The sequence below is a fragment of the Apodemus sylvaticus genome, chromosome 12, assembly GCF_947179515.1.
Source record: "Apodemus sylvaticus chromosome 12, mApoSyl1.1, whole genome shotgun sequence".
NCBI lineage: Eukaryota > Metazoa > Chordata > Mammalia > Rodentia > Muridae > Apodemus > Apodemus sylvaticus.
The window spans coordinates 99,986,043-100,010,659 of record NC_067483.1 but is presented as its reverse complement, the minus strand read 5'-3'; the positions used below and the strand labels follow the sequence as shown (position 1 = coordinate 100,010,659).

Genomic DNA, 24,617 nt, shown 5'->3' with positions numbered 1-24,617 from the left:
CTGTCGTCCGGATGCTGACTGTATCAGGAAACTTGGCCAGAAGTGTTGAGGATCACTCTAGGCAGCCCAGCTCCACTCTTAAGATTCTTCAGATCCCATGCTAGAAAGACCAAGGCCAGCTCAAGTTCAAGCTCACAGAAAAGAGGGGCACACTTTTCTATGGCCAGAGCCATCATCCTTCCATCCAAAACAGGCACCCAAAGTTTATCTTGCTGCCAGGATCTTGAGATACATAAGGGGTAATTAAATAAGCTCTGGTGCTACACCAGGTTGGTATCCCATGGACTCTGCATTTAGTAAGTACCTGGTACCTTCTAGTGCTGGATAGTTTTATGTCAATTTGACACAAGCTGAAATCACCTGAGAGAGTAAGCTTCAATTAAGAAAATGCCCCCATAAGATCAGGCTGAAGGTAATCATGTAGGGCATTTTCTCAGTTGGCTATTGATGGAGAAGGGTCCAGTCCATTATAGGTGGTGCCATCCATGGGATGGTGGTGCTGGGTTGTATGAGAAAACAGACTGAGCAAGCTGGTAAGTAGCACCCTTCCCTACCCTCCGCATCAGAGACAGAATCAGCTTATGTGCTGATTATGAACCCAAAACAGTGAATCAAGGGAGAGAAGCCATCTAGGCTTTCAGGACCACGGACAGTGCCGGGACAATGGTGGTATATTGCTGCTGAAAGATCATGACCAAAGCAACTTAGGGAAGCCAGGGTTTATTTGGCTTACACTTCTTTTTTTTTTTTTTAAGATTTATTTATTTATTATATGTAAGTACACTGTAGTTGTCTTCAGACACACCAGAAGAAGGTATCAGATCTCATTATGGATGGCTGTGAGCCACCATGTGGTTGCTGGGATTTGAACTCAGGACCTTGGGAAGAGCAGTCAGTGCTCTTAACCACTGAGCCATCTCTCCAGCCCCTTGGCTTACACTTCTATATCCCTGTTCATCATGGAAATAAGTCAGGACAGGAAGTCAAATATGGCAGGCACTTGGAGGCAGGAGCCGATGTAGAGATCATCCTGATCTTATGGAGGCATTTTTTTTAAAATTGATGTTCTCTACCTCAGGTGACTTTAGCTTGTGTCAAGTTGACATAAAACTGTCCAGCACTAGAGGGAACAAGGTGCCTACTAAATGCAGAGTCCATGGGATCCTGACCTGGCGGCAGCACCAGAGCTTATGGTTTACAATAAGTCCCCTGGAGCTGGAAGGTGCCGGCTCCCAGTCACAGCAAGCCAGCACTAGTAAGATAGATGGTTCTTGCCCCTCTGTCCAAATTCTGATGAGCCCTGTCTTCAGACACCATCTTGATGCCTTTTTTAGACACTATAACCCAAGGACACACAGACCATGGAAGAGATACTTCACTTTGAAAGCCTGGCACCCGAGGAATTCCTTACCGAGAGAAGATGTAAAAGCTAGAGAGCAGACTGTAGGAAGAGGCCATGGAGAAGGGTGGGTGGAAAGACAAATGGATAATGGGCAGACAGAGGTGAATGGGGAAATTACAGATGTCCAGGTGGCAATTACCTAGCATGCATTTGGAACAGATTTTTCTGCTTTGCTGACTTGCACATCATAAATGTCTCTCTGGTTGATCTACTTGATAAAACTGAAGCAGGGTAAGAAACAGTGGTGATCATGGGTGTGAGACACAGGTGCAGAGAGTTGCTGTGTATACGTACATGCAAATTACCCATTGTCTCTCCTTCAACACACACACCATGCACACACACACACATATACACAGACGGAGGGAGGGAAGGAGACAGACAGAGAGAGAGAGAGAGAGAGAGAGAGAGAGAGAGAGAGAGAGAGAGAGAGAGAGAGAAAGAACACACATTTGGTGTTAAGCACTTCAGCAGAAGGAGCCAGAAAGAAATATATTCACAAAGGAAAAGCAAGCTTTGTCAGACAACCCCTGGCCTGGGTAAAAAAACACAGCTTTACATCTTAATGGCTTTGTCACTTCACATACAGTGAGGATATATCTAGCAAAAGTGTTGCTCCTCCTCTCTGATCCCTTACCTGCACCTCACTTAGCCAAAGGGTCTTTATTAGGTATTTGCCTACTTAGAGCACTGCAGTTCACACAGGGCCATCTAATGACTCAGAAGCCAATAAAGTAGTGCTAGGTGATAACCAGAGGCTCTTAAGAGAAGATACAGAAAAGAGGAGCATGTGGCCTGGGGAGGGCATGGATGAGCCCGTGGATCTGTGAGTTCACTTGGTTTACTTGTCCAAGCCACACTCCACCATTGAGGGGAGTCAGGGCAGGAGTCAGGCAGGAGCTAAATCCAAGACCATGGAAAAAACGCTGCTTGCAGGCTCCTTCTCTGGATGGCTCAGCTACTGCTCACACAGGCCCACGTGCTCAGTGATGTCACCGTCCCCAGTGGGCTGGGCTGTTGCTCACATGAGTCATTAATCAAGAGAACCTCCCTCAGACTGCTACAGCTCAGCCTGATTGAGAAGATTCTTCATAGGGTCTCCTCTACCTAGGTGACTATTTGTTGTGTCAAGTTGACAATAAAAGCCAAGCAGAATACCCTCTTTCATAAATAAAACTGGCCAAGTGAAGGAAGTCAGCTGAGGAATGGAGATTGGAGGCCTGGCTTTTGCACACCCCACTGCTGTTTATTCTTGAAAACTCCTTGTTCTAAAATGATGCTCCCCATTCTTATTTTCCAGAAGCAGGGTGACACATAGCGAGATTGGAACATCAATCCCCACAAAGCAGAAAGAGGAACGCCTGACCCACAGTCAGTGTGTGTGTGCGTGTGTTTGTCAGGAGGCATCTTGAGTGGAGGACTATCGCTGCCTCAGGCGAGGCAGGAAGGTCAGACTCAAGTGCCTTCTAAATAGCATGTTCCACTTGCTTCCAGAGAAACAAATTCAGAGCTTAGCCACTGGGTGTCAACACAAGGCTTGGTTAGGTCAGAAAAAGCTCTCAGAAGTCCTGAATGAATGTGTACTGTGGACATGGGCATAACCATGTCAAAATCCCAAACACCTCAGACCTATGGGAATGGCAAAGCCTTCCTTGGGTGGAGGCAGGGCTGAGAGCAATGGACCAAAGTCCAAGAGTTTACTAGCGATTGGCCAGTGTGTTCAAAACTAGCAACTGCTACCTCTTCTTCTTCCTGGGTGACTCCAACCTGAGACTGCTCCCTGACAGAGACCTCACACCAAGGCCATTTAATCCGTTCTCCAAACTGCACTTGTCTAGGTTGCATAGCAGGGCCCTCCATTAGAATGAGGACAGCCCGACTGATCCCAGCGTCTCTGTGTGTGCAGCAGGCGTTTCCTCACTGTCTGCTGATTCTTCACTCCTGTGTCACCTCAGTCAGGCTGCCAGGACCAAGCCTCACAGGACAGAGAGATTAGAAAAGAAGAGGCAAGCCACTTTGTTCTGGAGTACTGCTGCGATATCGCTAGGCTACCCTTCTAAGACAAGGAAATTGGCTCCTGGCTAAGAAGCAGGTGCATGATAAACTGTGTCACTCCTGACCCCTGACTCTGCGGTTTTGAACAAACCTAGCAGAAAAAAAGTGAAAGCTGCCATTCTCCTTCTCTTTCTAAACCTGCTCCTCCAGTGCAGCTTGCCGGGTGACATACTGTTTGGTGAAAATCAGGGAGTAGTGGAAGTATGAACCAGGGAGTGGTAGAAGTGTGAACTGGTGTGTGTATAGACGTGTGAACTGAGGCGTGTGTGTGTGTGTGTGTGTGTGTGTGTGTGTGCGCACACACGTGCGCGCGCACATGTGTGTAAGTACTAACTGGGGAATGATGGAAGTGTAAAGTTGGGGTGAATTGAGAAGTGATGGAAGTGTGTAGTAGGAAGTGGTGGAAGTATAAATTGGGGGAGTGGTAAAAATGTAAGCCGGGGAGTGGTGGAAGTGTGAATTGGGGAGTGGTAGAAGTGTGAATTGGGGAGTGGTGGAAGTGTGAACTGGGGAGTGGTATAGGTGTGCAGTGGAGAGTGGTAGAAGTGTGTATTAAGGGGAGAGTGACTTTTCTAGGACAACGGAAGGTAAGAAATGGCAGTAGCAGATGCCATGATTTCAAAGGGGATTCTCTGCCTGGCTTGACAGGGCTACTGGCTCTTCTCAGGCCAGAATCACCCAGTTTATTAAATGACTACATTTGGGATATTTATGTTGCCTGCTGCAGCCTGACAGGAATGAAACAAAGGAAGCTTTCTGCTTTTGACAGTGTAACAGACTCAATGGCCATCCTGATCCTGTCCTTCAAACAGGACCCAGAAAGATGCCTTTCTTCTTCTATCTCAAACTCCCCTTTTCCTTATGTAAGAAGATTCTGTTGCTCTCAAGACAGCCAAGAAGCTTGGAAACAACTCAGTTCTGCAAAGCACTTGCCTTGTGAGCACAAAGAACTGAGTTCAATCCCCAGAAACCACATTCAAAAGTCTGGGCACAATGGTGTGACCTTGTAACCTCCATACTTGGTGGGTGATGGAGACAGGCAGCTCTCTGAGACTTGCTGCCAGACATCCCGAACGAACTGCGAGCTCTAGGTCAGTAAGAGGTCCCGTCCTGAAGAAAAAGGTGAGCAGCACCTGAGGGAAGACGCTCAGGGTTTTCTACTCTCTACATACATGAATGTGCACCTACACACACATGTGTGCACACGCACACACACACACACAGAGAGAGAGAGAGAGAGAGAGAGAGAGAGAGAGAGAGAGAGAGAGAGAGAGAGAGAGAGAGACTGAGAGAGAGACTCTCTCAATAGTGATAAGGTTCTACGACAGGGAAGCTGCCAAGTGACCAGAGAATGGGACAAAGTTTTCAGAGTTGTCCCCACCCTGTTACTTCCTGCAGCTCACTGTAAGCATTTTAAGAGCAGAAATGAGCTGAAGTAGTCTGTCTTTACCACTGCCTCCTACCCATGGCTTCCTATGAGAGATTATTCGCAATTATAGTGATACCATGTACACAGTTCTTCACAGCGTATAAAATAACTACCATTCTTGGTGTGAAAGTCTTGGGTCTACCAGTTGACACAGGCCTCTCTACCACCACTTCACGTCCAGGTAGGAAGTGTTTAGCTGGGATCTGTCCTCAGGCCACAAGGCACACAGTCACCTTTAAGCCACCGTCCTCAGTCCCTCACAGTGCCTTGCCCACTGTTTCTCTCATCCTATCATAGCGCTCTCTCACTACAGAGGTTTTGGTGAGCTTCAAGAGAATGGTGTGTTCTAAAAAGCCAAGAAATTAGTATGAGAAAATTCACAAAAAGAGATATTTCCAGAAATGCCATAAGTTCTTTGAAAAACATAAGTTGTATAAATGTAAATTAAATTGCCTTTTTAAACACACATGTATCTGTTCAAACGCAGTTGTCTTGGGGAGGCATTCTTGGGCAAAGTACAGAGCTTAGATATAACTGTGAACACAAACCACTACTTGAACAAAGCAGAAAAGTGATGGGTGTAAGCGTGCCCTTCACAACCCTTCTCGTGTCCTGGCAGACTGCTTACCATCACTGCACGCTGAAGCTAGGCAAGACCTCTCATCTTGGCCACTTTCAGTTTCCAACTCAATGACCGTTGGTGTGAGGCTGGAACAAACTCTTATGTGACCCAAGGACACTGCCCCATGGAGGCACAGCAACCCTCAAGCACCTTGGAGTTTACCATTAGATCAGAAGAGGCTTCGACCATCTCTCTCCTAAGACTAACACTGCCTACTGCAGCCTCAGCTCCAACCTACCTCTCTGATAGGTGGGTGGCTGAAGATGGATGCCTCTCACAGGAACTACCTCCCAAATTATACCCACCATCAGAATCAGGCAGCCCAGAGAGAAGCTAGCAGGTCTCAGAACATGAGCAGCCTATGGGGAGACCATGAAAGGCTGGGAGCCACTGTTGCCTGTGAGTCAGGGACTCAGAAAAGAAAGGTGCACAGCAGTGTATGAGCTCTGGGGCTCCTCACAGCTTCTGGAGTGGGCACCAGTCTCGGCCCCAGCAGATTTCCTGTAACAAATCCTGCTGGGTGCTGGACCACAAACCAGCCACCTTGTCACCATGCATTCATGGTTTTAGGGAAGAGGTATTGGCTTCCATTTTCTGTCTAAAGTAGAGTCTTTTGCTGTCTTAGTCTTTTGTGTTGCTATAACAAAATACTTTAGATTGGGTAATTTATAAACAAAATTTTTCCTTTCCTTTCCTTTTCCCTTTCCTTTCCTTCCCTTCCCTTCTCCTTCCTTCCTTTTTTCTTTCTTTCTTTCTTTCTTTCTTTCTTTCTTTCTTTCTTTCTTTCTTTCTTTTTTTGATTAATATTCCTTGGGGCTGTGAAGTCCAAAATCAAGGTGCCAGTAGCTTCAGCGCTTAGTGGGGGCTTCATAATAGCGCTCAGTCTTTGCAGAATCATCCATCCAGAGAGGGGAAGCCAGCTCCCTGGGCCTCGTTGATAAGGACACTTGTGCCATTTACAGGGGTAGAATCCTCCAAGCTGATCACCTCCCAAAGCCCCACACCTTCTAATGCTATCACCTTGATGATTAGGTTTCCACACAAATATTCAGACCCAGTAAAGTCCCCAACACTTCTGGATCAAATAGCAAGTCATTCAAAGCCCCCAGGCTGACTTTTCTGCAGAATGAGCTCACTAGATGTCAGTTCCTCATTGTCAGAGGACCCCCTCCCCTGCTTTGTACTTTTGGTATCAGAGCAACCTGACCAATTTATTAAACAAGACAAGCTACAAGGGAAATACGCAGACCTTGGCATGGCCTGACTGCCTTTGGTCTCGCCTGGTAAGAATGGAACATTAGAATCCATCTGTTGCTCCATAGTCCCTGCAGCTGCCCCTCCTCTCACACTGAGATCCTGTGAATCCCTAGCTAACAGACTTCCAAGTTCCAGGATCTCCCCTGGCCCCCGGGAAGTGAGTCTGCACCTGTCTGCATCCCTCCACCTCTGCACGAGAATCAGAGGGCCTGGCTATAGGCTTGTGCTGAGAAACCTCCTCTGTCCTCAGACAGAGATAAGCAGAGACTTCCATTTCTGTCCTGGAGAGGCCCTGTTCCTCTCTTCAGCTGCCCATCATGCTCTAGTCTGCCTGTCTGCCCATGGCATTAACATGGCTTCTAATAAACCCCTCATGCCCAGCAATCAGTCTCAGTGTGCCTCTGGACCCCACATCTGAGAACTTCCAAACTGAAGCTCTTAGAATACATTCAGGAAGTCAGGCTGTGGAGATGGATGAGTCAGTAAAGTCCACACTGTACAGATTCCCACAACATGTAAAAGTGATGGCACATGTTTGTAACCCAGGGCTACAAGGAAGAGCCCTGCAGTTCATGACTAGCAGTCCAGCTGAATCAATGTGTTCAGTGAGAGTCGCCAACTCAAAGGAGAAAGTGGCAATGATTGATGAAGATACCCACATTTAAGCTCTGGCCTCCATGTATATACAGATGCTTACATGCACCCATAGGAAGACACACACACACACACACCACAGTAGAGTGGATAACATATTCAGAAAGCTGTGCAAAGTAGATAGAAATGCTCTGAGTGAAAGTCAATGGGATTACACTTGAGAATCAGGAAGCTCGTGGCTCATGGGCTTTATAGGCTACAGCTTGGTGGGAAGCTTCCAAGGACTATTCCTGCATTATCTGTTCATATGATTCATGATTTCTGGGAGAACCTGAGGAAGCTTCTCTACCCCCGACTTTCTATATCCAGGAGTCACAATGCCCAAAGTTACAAGTTCAGTTATTTCATCTAGACTATGGTTCTGAATAGACTCTTGTTTTCTCTTAAGTAAAATCTAGGAATCCCTGGCATGGCTAAAGATGCTTAGCTCTTATAGGACAAGCCACCACCACTATGGGAATTCAGCAGAGCATGCTGGAGACCTGACCTTCCTTAGCTAAGAGCAAGTCCTGAGGAAGCTCATGGGCTGTGAGTCAGAAGCTGACGTCTGACTTAAGGACAAGAGGATACCTGCTTCTGGGGAAGTCAGTCTAGGAGGGCCATGAAGAGAGTCTGGGTGGAGGATGTAAGGAAATATCCAAATGAGGCAGCTGGGAGGAGAGGAGGATGTCTTAAGCATTTCCCTGTGCAAGGTCTGGCCACAAATTATTTTGCCTGCAGTGTTCAACAAACCAATGGCTGCAGCAGCATCACTGATTTCTCCCTTACATGTCAGAAGTCAAACTCAGTGCCCCTGGGTAGATTCAGTCTAGGGTTCTAGGAGGCAAAGTTGGGAGATCTTGCAATCCAAATTACAAACTTCAAAGCCCAAATTCCCATGCACATCATCATTGCACAGCATCCAATTCTAAAGAATTAGAACTGATTACCTCATAAAGGGGAGTGTGGAACTGGTTATGTGAAAGAATTTCCTGCAGAATCCCTAAGTAGGATCTGCTTCCTCACCTAGCCTGCTCTAACTGCTCCTGACCACAACAGCAACCATCTCTTCTTTGGGGTGACATTGATCTCTGATTTCATGTCTGAAGCATACTCCCACAATGTCTCAGAGGCGACAGGCAGGGAGACCACAGAGCACTTCTTCCTTCCAGCCCCACACTTTATCATAAGTCAAGTCTGTATTCTACTCCACAGTTATATGATTTTGTACTAGGATAGCTCACCCCTCCTCAAACATTTGGGAGGACAGAAGACAGGCCTGCGTCAGCAGCCCAGGCTCCTTTCTTTGCCTTTCTAAGCCTCATGTCCTGACTCCTGGGTTTCCTCTGTGAATTCCTAGTGAGAAGCAAGGAGATGGGAAGGCTGGTTCCACAGTCACCTAGTACATAATCTTAGACATGGGCTTTTTATACTCAGTGTATACTGTTGCCTTTTGTGTAAACAAAGAACTATTTGTATACTGTCTAGTATTTTGGCATTTAATATTAATATTATATAGTTGGCTGAGACAATAAACATCTATTCTTGCTCTTAGAATCCAGACTTTAACCTTATCTGTATCCATATTTTTTTCACACTATCACTACACCCAGTCTCATTACTTAAAATACCTTCAACATACTGATGCCACCAAAACCCTAAGCCAGCTAAAACTTCCTTTTGGTTTGTGAAGCTCAGCTCTCAGCCCCTACCTGTTTGCCACACTGCCCATTATTCACCTACAAACTGGATTGTCAAAGTATTGATTAACCCATTAGTAGTTCCATTATTTTGATAATTAGACCACAAGCTTTACGCTCACTGCTTGTACATACACAGACATACAGACACATACAGATACATGCACATACACAACACACACACACACACACACACACACACACACACAGTCCTATTGCAGCACCAGGCAATTCTCTCACTTCTGCAAGAGCTACTGATCTAGGACAGGGCAGCACCACATCAGTCCTCACTGCAGAGACACTCCACCTCAGGGTAAGAGGCACTGTTGATGCGTTCCCTGCCCCCTCTCTCATCGCCTCCCATGCTACTTCTAGGCTCAGCTGTTGTATAAGGTACCTGTCCCAAGTAATATCTAGAATCTGCTCCAGATCACATGACCACCTCTCTTGCCTTCAGGAGTCCATAGATAGCTGTGCAGTGTCCAAAGAGATATTGCCAACTTGGCAGGCCCAAACTGTACCACAGGCATCCTCTGCTGGGCTGGCCCTATGCTGTTTCGCTGACACGACCAGGCTTGTTATCACCGAGGAGAGACAAGTGGGGTCAGAGACAAGGAAGAGCTGATAAATCTCATTAGCTGCCTGGCACAAGTGCCCAGTTCTAAGTGAAAACACTTGTAGTTTTATTCTGAAATTGGCCAGAAGGCTTTAGCCAACAAGAATTTCAGGCTGAAAAACCCTGCCAGTTTGGAAGTGACCATCAGGAAGCAGAATGGGTCAGCACCCTGGACAGCATCCTCTGTGCCCCTTGGAGAAGGACCCTGTCATACAGACAAGAACCCAGCTCCAGGGAGCCAGTCCTTTGACTCCTCAGGGGGAGAGGCCATGCTATCCCATCTTAGATTCTGTCAGCTCCAGATACATGCCAGAAAAAAAGAAAAAGAAATCAAGAAGCAGACACTTAATCCCCAGGAACTCCAGAGAGTTAGGACTGTCAGCGGGACAAAAGCTGAGGGTGGAGCTTCCTGGAAAAAATGATGACCTACCCAGGGGCTGGAGGGAGGGACTAAAGATGCTGCATACAAGTTCATGAAGCAGGGGTGACAGAGAGCAGACAAGACAGACTGACTAAGTGCAGGCCCACGCCTACCAATCCCTCCATGTCAGGATACACCATCTCTGAAAAGAAACCCCACCCAGCTTTCTTTACAACCCAAGAACTCACTTACTAATAATGTTCTTTCCAAATCCACTATCTTAATTAAACAAACAGGCGTTTGCCTTCTGACAGCTGTGACTATATTTAGACTCAAAGAAAAGCTTGCCGTGGTATAAGGTTTAGTCCAGTCTGTCTATTTGGTTTAACTGCCCTGTCTGAGGGTTTAGTTTTCTTCTTCCATGCCTATATCCTCAGTCCTGCATGCTGCAGAATCTGCCACCTGCAGCAGCCACTGACGGACACCCTTCCATTACTTAGCTGCTGGGGTTTCATTTGCCGGTTACAGTAGCTGCCTCCTAGCTCCCTTTTCCATGATTCAAAAAAAAAAAAAAAAAAAAACCTCAGTTCAAATTTTATGATTAAAAATATTTTTCTTATTATAAAATAATTTCTATTTTTACAAAAGCCTTTGGCAGAAACACCCAAGCTTGGGAAAGCCAGGAGGAACGCAGAGATAACAGGAAGCTAACAGGAAGGAAAGTGTGGGCATCTCTGCAACAGTTGCATAAGGGAGAATCAAAGATCCCTAGGCAAAATGAGCTACAGAGGTTGCGATGGGAGGCAAAGCTGTCTCAGAACAACACTAAATGCACTGCCTCAACTCCCACATAATTTCTACAAGAGGCCAAGGTGCCTGCTGGGTCCTCTGGTCTAGATTCATGTTGTTGCTAAACAAAACACTCTAGCCTCAAGCAAAGTTGAGGAAGAAAGGGTCTATTTGGTTTATACTTCCAGGTCACAGTCCATCACTGAGAGAAAGTTGGGCCAGGAGCCATGGAAGACTCTCTGGCCTGCTCTCGGCTAGCTGTTTACACAGCCTAAGACCCCAAGCCTAGGGATGTTGCCACTCATAGTGGGCTAGGACCACCTACATCGATCATCACCAAGGCAATCTCTCACAGACATGGTCACGGCTAATCTGGGTAATTCCTCAAGACTCTTTCAGATGACTCTAGGATGTGTCAAGGTGAGAGCAGAGGCTGAACAGAGCATCATATGAATTGAGTCTAAAAGGACCAGTTTCCACTGGTGTAGACGGGGAAACTACTCTATCCCAGACTCTGATAAGCAGTGGCTAGAATTCTTCCAATGGCTGGGGACGGGGAAGGTAGTGTTGGATGAGCAAACTGGCTTCCAAACCTGTCACCACAGACACTAGACAATGGAGACGGGAGAGTAAAGCCATCCTGTAAGTCTCCTTCTCACTTCAGCTTGTGTTACCACTGAGCTTACCAACAAGGAGATGACATAATTCATTCTAATGAACTTGAGCACACTGGGAAACATGGCAGAGTCCATGTACGTGGTATAGAAACATCCCCAGAGACAAGAGGAAGGCAGGAGGACCTGAGCCAAGAGCTTCTCCTCAGCAGCCCCATCTCTCAGTCCTCCTGTGTGTACAGACGGAGGACAAAACAGGAAGGACTGAGGTGGGAGAACCCAATAGCCATGACTGACAGGCAATCAGAAGATAAACTGACCTCCTTCCCAGGAGGCTTGGAGATGGCTTCCATTGCTTCCCAGGCTCCTTCCGTGTCACTGGGATGATTGGCATGAACCACGGAACTCTATTTCCTGGGAATCCTGATACCCAGCTGCAACTGAGCAATGCCGCCAAGGCACAGCTCTGAGGAGGGTAGAGACATGGATGTGAGCAGAAGGCCCTTGCAGAAGCCCTGAGCCACCGAATGTACATCTCTGTGAAGGGTCTGGCTCTGCTGCTGCAGGAAGCAAGTGCTGTCAGTCCACAGACCTCCACCCCACAGGAGGCCAGGCTATTTCCGGCCCCTGAAATGAGGCTCAGCACTGTTTGACTTGACAGGGTGGGGTGGATGAGGAAGGACCCCATAGAAGCGTACGTGGAAGCTCAGAAGAGCAGCTAAATTAACAGCAGCTCAGTGGATGGGGTTCCTGGCAGGAAAATCTTGCTGAATTTTCCCGAAACAAATTGATTAAAGATATTGCCCTCAGGACTCCTGGAAGGGAGACAGCTGTGGGAGCTGCCAGGGCTGAGTCAGGATGTCACCTGCTAGCGCTGAGGACAACAAGCAGTGGCAGCACAAACAGAGGCCTTCCCAGAAGCACTAGGTCATGCAAAGGCCAAGAAAACGAGCAAGAACAAAAGGACAAAGGACTAGACCTAGTCACCATAGATTCCGAAGGAATTCTCTGTCTTCTGCGAATGTAACCGCAAAGAACCTCACTGTGCATCTGCGTGGAATCAGTCTCAGCAATCGGGACCATTTGCTCAGGGAGACCCCAGCCACAGTGGTTTCCCCTGAAAGGAGCCCCACGGTTCCACCAGGAACCCTGGGTATTGTCTCTCTATGGGTCTTCTCGGTTAGTCCTCCAGAGGGCCATGTGGGGTCACATCTGATAGGTCATAGAACTGGACAGTCGTGATTTCCTCTGGGCTATAGAGGTGGTACACAGACCAGGCATCTCTCCATTTTTCCCCAGCATAAAGCTGAAGGTATGGTGATTGTGGTTAAATGGGAGCTGAACTTGAGTGACACCTGGTTTGGGTTTCATCCAGCTGTCCCAGGAACATTCCCAGTAATACTCATAAATGAAAAATGTCCTGATTATGTCCACAAGGCCTGGGCCTCCCAGCAGTTGCCTCTGGGCAGGAGCTCAAGGAGAAGTTGTCGGGAAGGAGCTACTGGGGGGCCTGACACAGAGTGAGATAGAAAAACAATGAACCCACAAAGTGCAAGGTGTAAAAGAAGATGAGAAAGGCTCAGTTCATGGTGGATATGTATGTACACGGCTATGCATTTGAGTGGGTGTGCACAAGTATGTGCATGCAAGGGCTTCAACGTATTGTCACCTATGGTATTTATAGTTCCAGAAAATGTATCCCAGTAGGAATGGGGAGAAGGGGTAAAGATGAAAACACTGGGATGGAATTAGGAGACATGGAGCAGGTCTTTTGTAAATGTCTCATGTGCCAAAGTAAACACAGCCTGCTTCACAAAAGACAGTGAGCAAGCAGAGGCCAGGGGAGTGGAGGAGGCAGGAGGAGAGAGAGAGGCCCTCTGTGTCCTTCTGACTGTTCTGAGCCACTGAGCAAACACTCAAGATGGGCAGAGCGCCTGGGACAAGCTGCAGGACAAGTAGAATCAGAACCAGAACCCTTCCCAGGGACCAGGTGGCCTCTCTGAAGCCTCTGCAGCAGCAGGTCTTCAGGTCACTCCTACATCCAGGGAAAGAAAATCAGTCCCAGCAACATGCATCCTAGTAAGCCAGGGATGCTGGACTCTCTCTGTGGCCTACATAGGCCTGGCACCTTGAGGCACTTCCAGGAAGCCAGGCTGCTCGTGTGAGACTGTAAATGTGAGGTCCCACTAAGAGCAGGGTGTTTCCTGTCTGCAAACAGGACTGGAGTGAATGCAGCTTCTGGTCTTCCCCTCAGGGGAGATCTTTACTATTGTGGGTGGGATCTTCAATGTCCTTCAGTCCTCAGCTGAGAGGTGGTGGAGCCTTTGGGAGGTGGATCCTAGTGTAAGGGGGGGGGGGAAAGTCAATGATGGAATGTTCTCGAAGGGGATTCTGGCCCAGGCCAGTTACAACATAATCAGCTTTCTCTCCCTTATGTTCCCTGCTATGATGTTCAGAGCTGGGGATGGGGGTAAGGAAAATGATCTCAGACTAAAAGTGTGAGTGAAATCGGGCAGTCCTGTTTATAGGTCGACTTAGCCCATATGTTTTCTCACAGCACAGAAACTGACTAGTGTATCTACGATATAATTAGTATACCTAGTGATCAAACCTTTGAGCAGCCACAAGATACTCTACAGCAGAAGTAGCCTTACTCATTTGTCTCTACAACACCCTCCTTTGTGTGGACTCATCCCGTCGTCCCAACACAACCCTCAGATACTTGTTGTTTACTTTTTACTATCTAGGTACCTAGTTGGCTGAGTCTGGAGAGCCATACTTCTTGCCACAGGAGGGGAGGCACCTAGTGCCACCTGTCAGAGGCTGGGGCATCTCCTGCTTCCCATGATGTGTGTAGTTCACATGTAGCAGGCTGTCCTAGAGCCCACTATAAGGACCAGCACCCCACATAGGCCCTGCTCTAGAGCCTTTCTGCATTCTCCACTAGCACCTTGTTCTCTTGTTAACCTTCTATGGGCTGTGGATGGGCAGCAGAGGGCTTCTGGCTGTTCTCCATCAGGGTTCAGATCTAGAATGTTTGAAATGACAGTACCTCTCTGCAAAACAATGAGAGACCTCAAGAATGTATGTCTCTCTTCTGACTGATTCCAAACCTGGGCAAGGCTACTCTGCAACCTGGATGGCATGGCAGAATTTGACCCAAAGCAAAGGCTGTGGCTCTCAAGGCTGAGCAGGTACCAGAATCAGCACGGTTCCAACAAAACCACAGGCTGCTATGCCTTGCCCTGACCCCAAGGTTCTAGCTCAATAAGCATAGGGCAGGGCCCAGAATTTGCTTTTTCTTTAAACAAAGAACCAAGCCTGGTAGCAGAGAAGGAGAGGGAGGAGCAGACCTGTCAAACAAGGTGGAAAAGCGGTTAATGAACTCATGGAGATGCAGCAAGGGCTCTGAGAAGCAAGTATTAAACAAAGATCACACACACAGAATAGAACAATGCCGATGTTCTGTGGATGCAGTAAAGGGTGCCATGGGTAAAACCTGATGGGACTAACTTGAGTCTGGACTGGGAGAGCTGCGAAAGCTCTGAGGAAATGATTTACAGTAACTTCCAGTCTTTCAGCTTTTCTAGGATAGCCAAGATTTAAGTAGTCTGCTTGACTGCCTGAGCCTGGAAATTCTAGTATTTTAGCATCCCAAACTATGTTTCCAGATGGCCTCTTGTTTCTAAAAGTAGCTGAAAAGACCATGTGTGACAACTAAGAAGAGGTGGTTGCCAGACTGTAAAGCCATAGGTCTGGGATAAGGAGATATCAAACAGGGGGCATGCATTAGCAAGGGTCTTCCCATACACATGTGTTCTGGAAACACACCCAGGAAAACACCTCACCTCCTCTGGGGCATTTCCACCCACACCCACCCTGTCTCCCTCCGTGCAGAGCTGGGTGTCTGGGAAAGCGCCCAGGTGCTTCTTCCTCTACAGCTGTCTATTCTGGGATTTTCAAGGCAGAGCTCAGGAACAGAGGCAGGACACAGAAGGAAAACCATGGTGACCGTGCAGCCAAGAAGCCGGCTTCTGGGAGGGAATCCAACACTGGGAGAGAGTTGGCAAGTGAACAGGGAGGGAGACCCATAAGAGACACACAGGGTGTGCTAGTCCCTCACAATACAGTCTCCCGGGGCCTAATCAATGCTATTGCTGATGAACACAGTGCAGAAACCACAGCCTTCAGAGCTATCATGGTGCTCAACTCCAGGGCTCCCTCTTCCATGTCTCTGTTCCATTCTAACTGCACCTGTTGGGTTGTGCACACATGCCCGGCCCGCTGTGCTCTGAGGCAAGGCTCAAGATGTGCTTCTTGCTCAGGTGGTTTTAACAACACATACTCCTCCTTTGTGTTCTTACTTAACCCTCTTCACAGTTTCAACAGGGAGGCAGGGACGTGGCTTCTCTCCTTTTGGATGAAGAAACTCAGGCTCTGGAGGGGTGGCTGCTCTGGGTCAAATGTCTGAATGATCCCACAGCAACGTGTAACTTCAAATGCAGCCCTCTCTGAACGTCTGTGTGCCTTTGAAGACCAGTCCTTACACTTCTCCCTTCTTGGGGTGGCAGCAGGCTAGAGTTTCATGTTGTAGACTATGAACCACATGACCCTTCCAGGTCACAGGCAGAGAGAACACTGGGGTTTTCTGAAGAAGGGTACAAAGAAGGGCTGTGCATGGCTGCTGCACAGCCTTGGGGGGGGGGTCTCCTAGGTCATCAACAGATGGACGACAAATGTTAAGGAAGTGTGAAAGGCTTCCTTTCATCAAAGAGAGAGCTGGAGATGCAAGGGATAGGGCAGGGGACCAGGCATTAAATAGAAAGAGTTATCTGTAATGAGCAGAGTGCGACCACCAAGCCGACTTTATCAAAATCCTATACTGTGGGGTTCCACACCGCCGCCTCCTCCCCTGATGTTACTGAACTTAACAGCTGTCTGGAGAGCTGGAGAGAGATGCGAGTACAGTGCTGGGCTGTGCACACTCTGCCTGCTCCACAGAGCAGCTAGACTAGGGCTCTGGGTCTCAGGAAGGGGGGTCGGCAAGGGCACATGTTCTGGACCCCAGAGCTTTTCTTTCACTCTAGTTTCCGAGTACGAAGTTATGAAGGGCAAGAAGGGAAATTTAAGGGCAAAGTATTTTAAATCCTCCTCTCATGGGTGGCAAAGGACAGAGCTGGCAGATGCCACCATGTTTACTGGGGATCGAATGAGCACCTTTATAAACATGAAGACTCGAAGAGAAGATGAAGTCCTGAGTAACACACACAGCTCACCCACCCCACCCCATCCTAGTCTTCACATGGAAACAAGCCTTCTACCAATTAGCAGTCTGCTTCACCCTTTAAACGGGCCCTTTCCTTAATCCACTAGTGACCCCTGTGAGCACAGCAGTGTCCTGTGACTATACAGTCTGGGATTTTCCCAGTTCTGATTGAGCCATTCCACCAATTGGCTTACACCTGTGAAATGAGACAAGTCTATCATGGAAAGGAACCCCAGAGTCACCGACAGCACCTGGAACATCGACAGCACATGCATGGTATCCACTGCTGAGATACTCCTTGAGTAGGAACCAGAAAGCAGTCAGTTTCACACTAAGTGTGTGCACTTGGCGGGAGGCTGTGTCAGGCCCCAACAGCCTCTGCTTTGGCCTCGGCCCATTGTGCGGCTCCATTTTTACTCTTGAGGGGCACAGCTTTGAGCATGTGGAGCCAGGTCTTGAGGTGAGCACTGTGTGTGGGGGGGGGCGGGGGTAGGTAGGTAAAGGAAGCCAAGAGGAACCTGATCACCACATGCTCCCGTGTCCCAAATGCCTGAAGAATCTCATGAGAGGATGGCTGAAGTGGAAGGGGCATTTCTGAGCTCTCTTAAGCCTAGCATCAAAAAACAACTGTGTATCTCACGGCCAATCAGTAAGCTTCTGCACACCTCACAGCCAATTAGCTTCTGCACAGTTGATTGGTTTCTGCACACTTCATAGTTGATTGGCTTCTGCACACCTCACAGTCAGTCAGCTTCTGTGTACCTCACAGCCTATTGACTTCTGCACACCTCACAGCTGATTGGCTACTGCACACCTCACAGCTGATTGGCTTCTGCACACCTCACAGCCTATTGACTTCTGCACACCTCATAGCTGATTGGTTTCTACACACCTCACAGCCAATCAATTTCTGCACACCTCACAGCCAATCAATCGGCTTTTGCACATCCCACAGCCAATCAGCTTCTGCACATCTCATCAGAAAACCAACTATGTATAGCACAGCCAATTGGCTTCAGAGATTGAGAAAAAAATCCCTTCCATTCCATAGAACTGTTACAGTTTGGCATCTAACACATGGCTTCATGTTGCAGAGAAATGTATTACTTGGGGACAGTGATAAAAAGCAATTGAGAGACACTGCTGTGGTATAGTGTGAGTTACACAATCCTGATAAGAATCTTGCCCGAGCTTGTTTCCCTGGGGAGGTGCCCAGTCACGGCCAATCTGCCATCCCTTCCCCCAAAGAGACCCCACTCTTCATAATAAGGACTCACTGGAAGTGGACTAAGCTTTCTGACCACTTGCCCATCCTCTCTGGCTGGGCCTCTTACCCTGCAATCCCCCAGAACTTTCTGTATTAGCTCAGTTGAGCTATTTCTTGGCTTTCTTCTGAGCTTCAGGCCTGAATTCTTCACCCTGGTCACAACCAACCTGTTCTGTTTCTGCTGCCTCAGGTTTTCGCCTGCCAACTGGAGGCCTCCTGTTCACAGCCTCCCCACCCCACACTGGCTGGCTCCAGCTTCCAGTCTCTGTTCTTTCCTCTGCCTTTGTCCATCCAACTGTGGTAGCCAGGTCTGGCCTTGCCTGGGGCCTCGGCCCTTGGAAACTTATGGTTTCTTGACCCCATCAAATACCGAATTCTCACTCTGCCCCTTCATAAGAACCCAAACAGGACAGAGTTCCTCCTTAGCACTCAAGAATGTGTGTGTTTGTGTGTGTGTGTGTGTGTGTGTGCATGTGCTTGTGTGTGCGTACACACACACACTTTGGTATTTGGACAAGACACTTTTATGTTTTATTTCTTTGGTAGTGTTCCTGTTTTTTTCACATATGGAACCACAAGCTCAGGAACAGGAGGTAGCAGTGTGTGGCAAGCCCGGGGTGTACCCATGCCCCAGTGTTAGACTGCCGGTCCTTACATTAGCCTACCCATCACCTGTGTGACTACAGCAAGGTGAGCATCTCTGGATGTCCTGATTTAGGGCCTTGGCAACCTCCCTGTCAGCACAAACATGGAGAACTGCCTCCATCCCAGTCCCTGTCGGCACAGACATGGAGAACTGCCTCCATCCCAGTTATTTGTCAACCACTGTCTCTCAGTCTCTCATGTGCACACACATCAGCTGGGACCTTGTTAAACAGGAGATCCCAGCTCACCTGGTCAGGGGAGGCGGAGAGGGTTAGCATTTCTAACAAGCATCCAGGGGTGCAGTGCTACTGCGTGAGTGACCCTCTGCAGAGTCTACTCTCTGTGGCAGAACTGAAGGCACAGGCAGAAGGGAGGACAGAAAAATGTACCTCAGCAGGCACACAGGTGATGGGCTTAGCTCTCAGGAACCATAGGGAGGCAGGCAATATACGAGCCAGGGCAGGGGGAAGTAAAGATTTGTAGGGTCAGTTGGCTGGAAAGCCTTTTCCTACCCCCCACTGAGGTCCTGGGTAGAACATGGAGCTATTTCTCAGGGGGGACTCTCTTGAGTATTGCCATTCTAAATCAAAAAAGCCATTCTATAGCCGAGACTCAGCTACATTGAAAACCAAACAGCACAAGCCCTGACAAACTTGTGCAGGCACAGGGTGTAAAACTGGAGATAGTTTACGTTGTGGTGGAAACAGAGCCCAGAAAAGGCATAGGAATTCAATCTCCCCCCAAATATTTAATTTTATAATCCAAGTCACAGGAAAGGAATCATGATCTCCCAACTGTACTTTAAAATCTGTTGAGCTGTAGGTGGAATCTTATTTTGGCTTGGCCAGGATAGGATTACAGGGGAATCAGAGGACAGAGACAGAGCCTGCAAGTCAAGCAGGGACAGGTGTGGAGAAGGCGCCAACTCAGGATGAGTCTCAGAGGCCTGCTCCAGGCCCCTTTGCTGTGGCGCTGAGATTTTCTGCTCTCTGGAGCAAACAGGATAGGAAGATTGTGCATGCAAGGCTGGTGAAGATATGCGAACTCATAGCTTTGTCATTTCATAATTAACACGGTTCAGCTCACAACTTGTTCTAGGGGCAAACGTGGGTAGACTCCAAGTCCAGCCCATAATCCAGGGCAAAAATGCTCAGTGCAAGTGAAGTGGGCCTGCTTAACTCCCTCCTCCCCTGGAGGGAGAGTGAGAGCGTGATCAGGGCCTGCACAAGTCTCCCAGGCAGAGCTTTCTGGAAGAGGCACCTTGGGGAAGGGTGTAAGCAGAAAAGAGAATCAGAGCTGGTGTCTTAAGAATAGACTGGGCCACGAGGGAGGGGTAAGGCCTGAGGAGGCACCTGTGCATCAGAAAGCTCACAGCAGGCTGTGTGCCCGTCACAGCTCAGTGGGGCTAGGGCACAAAGTCACTTTCACCTGCAACTGGACGCAGACGTTTGCATGAGCTCTCTGGGTCTGGACCTTATTCTGAAGCTGTCAGGAATTATCAAAAGATTTAGAACAAGACAACTCTACAGAGCTAGAAAGTCAGCCATAGATTGTTCTTCACCATCTGAAATGAAGGCAAGTTTAAGACACCCTGTGCCTTACTACACCATCACCCTTACAGGAAGGGAAGATGTGGGAGCTGCCTAGATCAGGCCAGCACCTGAGGTGCCCAGATCCTCTGTGCTTGGTAAAACCCTCTCTCAAGCAGATGGTTCCTCATGGTAGCAGGAAGACAATGCTCATGGAAAGCCTACAGAAAATGATATCTTACTCTGAGTTAAAGAAACTAGTGATTAAGCCAGTGTTTAGACCCCATTCCTAAAATCACCAAAGCAAAGAAACACAGCTTTCACAAGAACACTGCAAGAAGAGACATTGTCTGTGCTGATTAAGGGCCTTAAAGAGGGCTGGGAGAGAGAGAGGAGAAAGGGTGAGAGGAACAGAGAAAGAGAAAGGAGAGGACTAGAAAGAAAGGTACAGAGGAGAAACAGGGTCAGGCAATGGATAACAGTGTGTACCTCTAAACATATTTCCAAGTCCTAAATCTGACTCATGCTTGTGACCTTATGCAGAAAAGAGGTCCTTGCAAATGTAGCCACTGTAAGGATCTCAAGATGAATCTCTCTTTGGGTTAGCTCACTTCCAAAGACAGATGTTCTATCAGAAAAAGGCGAGGGAGATTTTTCACACAGGCAAGGGACTGAGGGGCATCTGAATATTAACAGAGACTACAGCCAGGCTATCACAAATCAATGATAGCCAGAAGCCATCAGAAGCTAGTACAGTCCTCTCCTATAAAGCCAGGAAGAAGTGTGGCGTTATAGATACTTTGATTCCCAATCTCTGGAGTCCAGAGCTATGAGATAAAAATACTTGCTGTTTAAAGCCACCAAGTTTGTGACAATGTGCTGTTGCAACCACAAGGCACTAACCCATTAGGAGATCCCTGCATGACTGTATCGAGGGCCATGGTGTCACAGAGCTACTTTTTAGATGCTTCTTATGTGACTCACTGACAAGAAGTCTAGAATCTCAGGAAATGCAGTGTACACACAAATTCTAGAAGAGCCGTACATGACAGCTGGTAACTAAGGGAGTGACTTGAGACTCAAGGCTCAGATGGCCCTGGCAGCCCAGAGCCAGGCTACACCACAGACTGTGCATGGCCACAGTGAGGGGGAACCATGGCTTGCAATGAAGAGGCTCAGACATTGTAGCTCCCATCCTGTCAGAAGGGAGGCAGATACTGTTGCCTCAGTCAAAGCCCCAGGTTCTTAAGCGTCCTATGGTCAACTCTGAGAGGTTGTAGACATGGTTTATTTTTAAACTCCACGAAGGGACCCTGGTTTAAGAGGTCCTGTCCCTCAAGTGCCTCCCCTAGACCCATTTTCTATTCTTCTCAACCCCCACTCCTGCCCATTACATTCTAAGTATTAAAGCTTTTTTTTCCCCACAAAAGCTAGTGAGTGGTCTTGGATGGGAACATTCAGTCTTCATGAAGTGCATGTCCACACATTGCTAACCACTGCAGTGCACTTGGCCAGTTTTGACATCTTCCCCAAAGAAGGAACAAATCCTTCCAGCCAGGCAGAGCTGAGGCTACAGCACTAAGTACTAGCAGGGGTGGAAGACACCTGGGGAACTGGTAGCCAGGAGGGGCTGCATGTGTTCTCCAACTTGCTCCCCTAGAACAGCTTCTGGGATGACTCAATTATAGGGGAACACACACACACACATACACACACACACAAACATGTATATATACATACACACATACAGAGAGACAGAGACAAGAGGGAGACAGAAACACACAGAGAGATAAATAGATACACACAGAGACAGATATACACACAGAGATAAAGACACACACACAAGCATGTATATACACATATATACACACAGAGCGAGACAAAGACATAGACACAGAAAGAGAGAGAGAGGAGAAAGAGAGGGAGACAGATACACAGAGAGAGAGATAGAAAGACGCACAGAGTCAGAGAGACACAGACACACAGAGATAGAGAAAAATACAGACACACACAGAGACACAGAGACACAAACATATATAGACACATGCACAGAGAAAGATACACATATACACACAGAGAGACAGAGACAAACATATATAGACATACTCACAGAGACACACATAGAGACAGACAGACAGATACACACACACACACACACACACACACACACACACACACACCAGCAGCAGCAGCAGCAGCAGCAGCATCGCTGCCCACAGGGAGGTAAGTGCACATGGATAGATAGCAAACAGCCCTCTAGCCACGGAAATGAGGGGTAAGCACGCACAGGTGCAGGCAGTGCCTGCCTCTGCAGAGGGAGGCAGTGGTGGCCAGGACCCACGCTGTGACAGCAGGGATGCTGCTTAGGCCGTACCATACTGTGACCCTGTGCACCTAGAGCATCCATCTGCAGGGACAGGGAGGACAGGATGAAGCCCAGAATAATGCATTGCGTGTGTGTGTGTGTGTGTGTGTGTGTGTGTGTGTGTGTCTGTCTGTGCATGCGTGTGTGTGTGTGTGTGTGTGTGTGTGTGCTGTTCCTGGTCACAGAAAACAGCTCTGATGACAGGTTCACTGGGGCGGTAGAAATGATTGCTGATGGACTCCACAGAGCTCGGCTGCCCATGACCACAGATAATTGGGCCCTGCCTCCAGCACTAGTCAACAGGCTTAGTTCTGAACACATTCCTATTCAGGTTCCAACCTGAGAGAAATGTCAGGGAGGAATTAGGAGGTGCTTAACACAAAGCCTGGGATGAAGCCGCTGGCGGCTCTCCAGCAGCCTTGGCTTGTGGCTCAACAGCCGAACCAAGCTCTGCTGCTGTGCTCATTGGGCTGGGAGGGAGAGGAGCGGGAAAACCTGGATCTGGCTTGTAAGTCCTAGCCCAGCTCACAGTCTGGGGTGTGCAAAGGCATCTGCTTCCCTGAGCAAGAAGTTAGGCTGTGCCAAACAGGCAGTTTCCTCTCCTCCAAAAAGTATGCAAAACCTACTCCCGTTCCCCAAAGCCCCCAGGCACAGGCACCTTTGCTTTTATTTCTTAAGCTCCCCAACTTTCCCTAAGCCAGTATTTTCCTCCAGTCCTCCATTTTTGAAAAAACTGCTCCAGGTCCGTCTCACTGGCAACTGAATCAGCCTGAGGAGCAGCACCCAGCACACTGCTGGTGCCCTGCGCCATTGTTCTTTCAGGAACTCAAGCTCTGGCGGGGTCCCCAGGGAAGGAGGGGCTGCCAGTGCTGTGCATGGCTCTGCTAGCTGTGGGCAAGAGCCTTCTCTTTGTCAAGAGGTCTAACATCCTGTCTTCTGTGTTCTCTCTTGACACACTTTTCTCCCACCCCACCATCTGCCATGGGTTTATCCCAAGCCAGCAGAAGCCTCTCTTCCTGCTCATGGTGAGGAGAACCCAGCAGAGAGCTTCACCTTCACCCGGGTGATCCCTGAGGTTCTCCAGAGTTAGATTGCAATACAACGCACCACCAACAGGAGGCGCCAGGTGTGGCTGCAGCGTGCGGGATTTTAGATGCCATATAACACAAACACGTGATCGCTTTAAAGGTCAAAGGGATACAAATTAGAAAGGAAGAAGTCAAACTATCATTATTTGCAGATGACATGATAGTCTACCTAAGTGACCCAAAAAACTCCACTAGAGAACTCCTACAGCTGATAAACAACTTCAGCAAAGTGGCAGGTTATAAAATCAACTCAAGCAAATCAGTGGCCTTCCTATACTCAAAGGATAAGCAGGCTGAGAAAGAAATTAGGGAAATGACCCCCTTCACAATAGCCTCAAACAGTATAAAGTATCTTGGGGTGACTCTTACCAAACATGTGAAAGATCTGTATGACAAGAACTTCAAGACTCTGAAGAAGGAAATGGAAGAAGACCTCAAAAAATGGGAAAACCTCCCATGCTCATGGATCGGCAGAATCAATATAGTTAAAATGGCCATTTTGCCAAAAGCAATATACAGATTCAATGCAATACCCATCAAAATCCCAACTCAATTCTTCACAGAGTTAGAAAGAGCAATTATCAAATTCATCTGGAATAACAAAAAACCCAGGATAGCTAAAACTATTCTCAGCAACAAAAGAAATTCTGGGGGAATCAGTATCCCTGACCTCAAGCAATACTACAGAGCAATAGTGTTAAAAACTGCATGGTATTGGTACAGTGACAGGTAGGCAGATCGATGGAACAGGATTGAAGATCCAGAAATGAACCCACACACCTATGGCCACTTGATCCTCGACAAAGGGGCTGAAAACATCCAATGGAAAAAAGATAGCCTTTTCAACAAATGGTGCTGGTTCAACCGGAGGTCAGCATGCAGAAGAATGAGAATTGAGCCATCCTTGTCTCCTTGTACTAAGCTCAAATCCAAATGGATCAAGGACCTCCACATAAAGCCAGACACTCTGAAGCTAATA

General features: G+C 48.0%; 1 protein-coding gene across 2 annotated transcripts in view; it reads right to left on the bottom strand.

The window, feature by feature from the left end:
• Nucleotides 1-24,617, bottom strand: part of Kcnh1 (potassium voltage-gated channel subfamily H member 1) — a 317,409-nt gene that overhangs the window by 36,376 nt on the left and 256,416 nt on the right. The window lies entirely within an intron of this gene.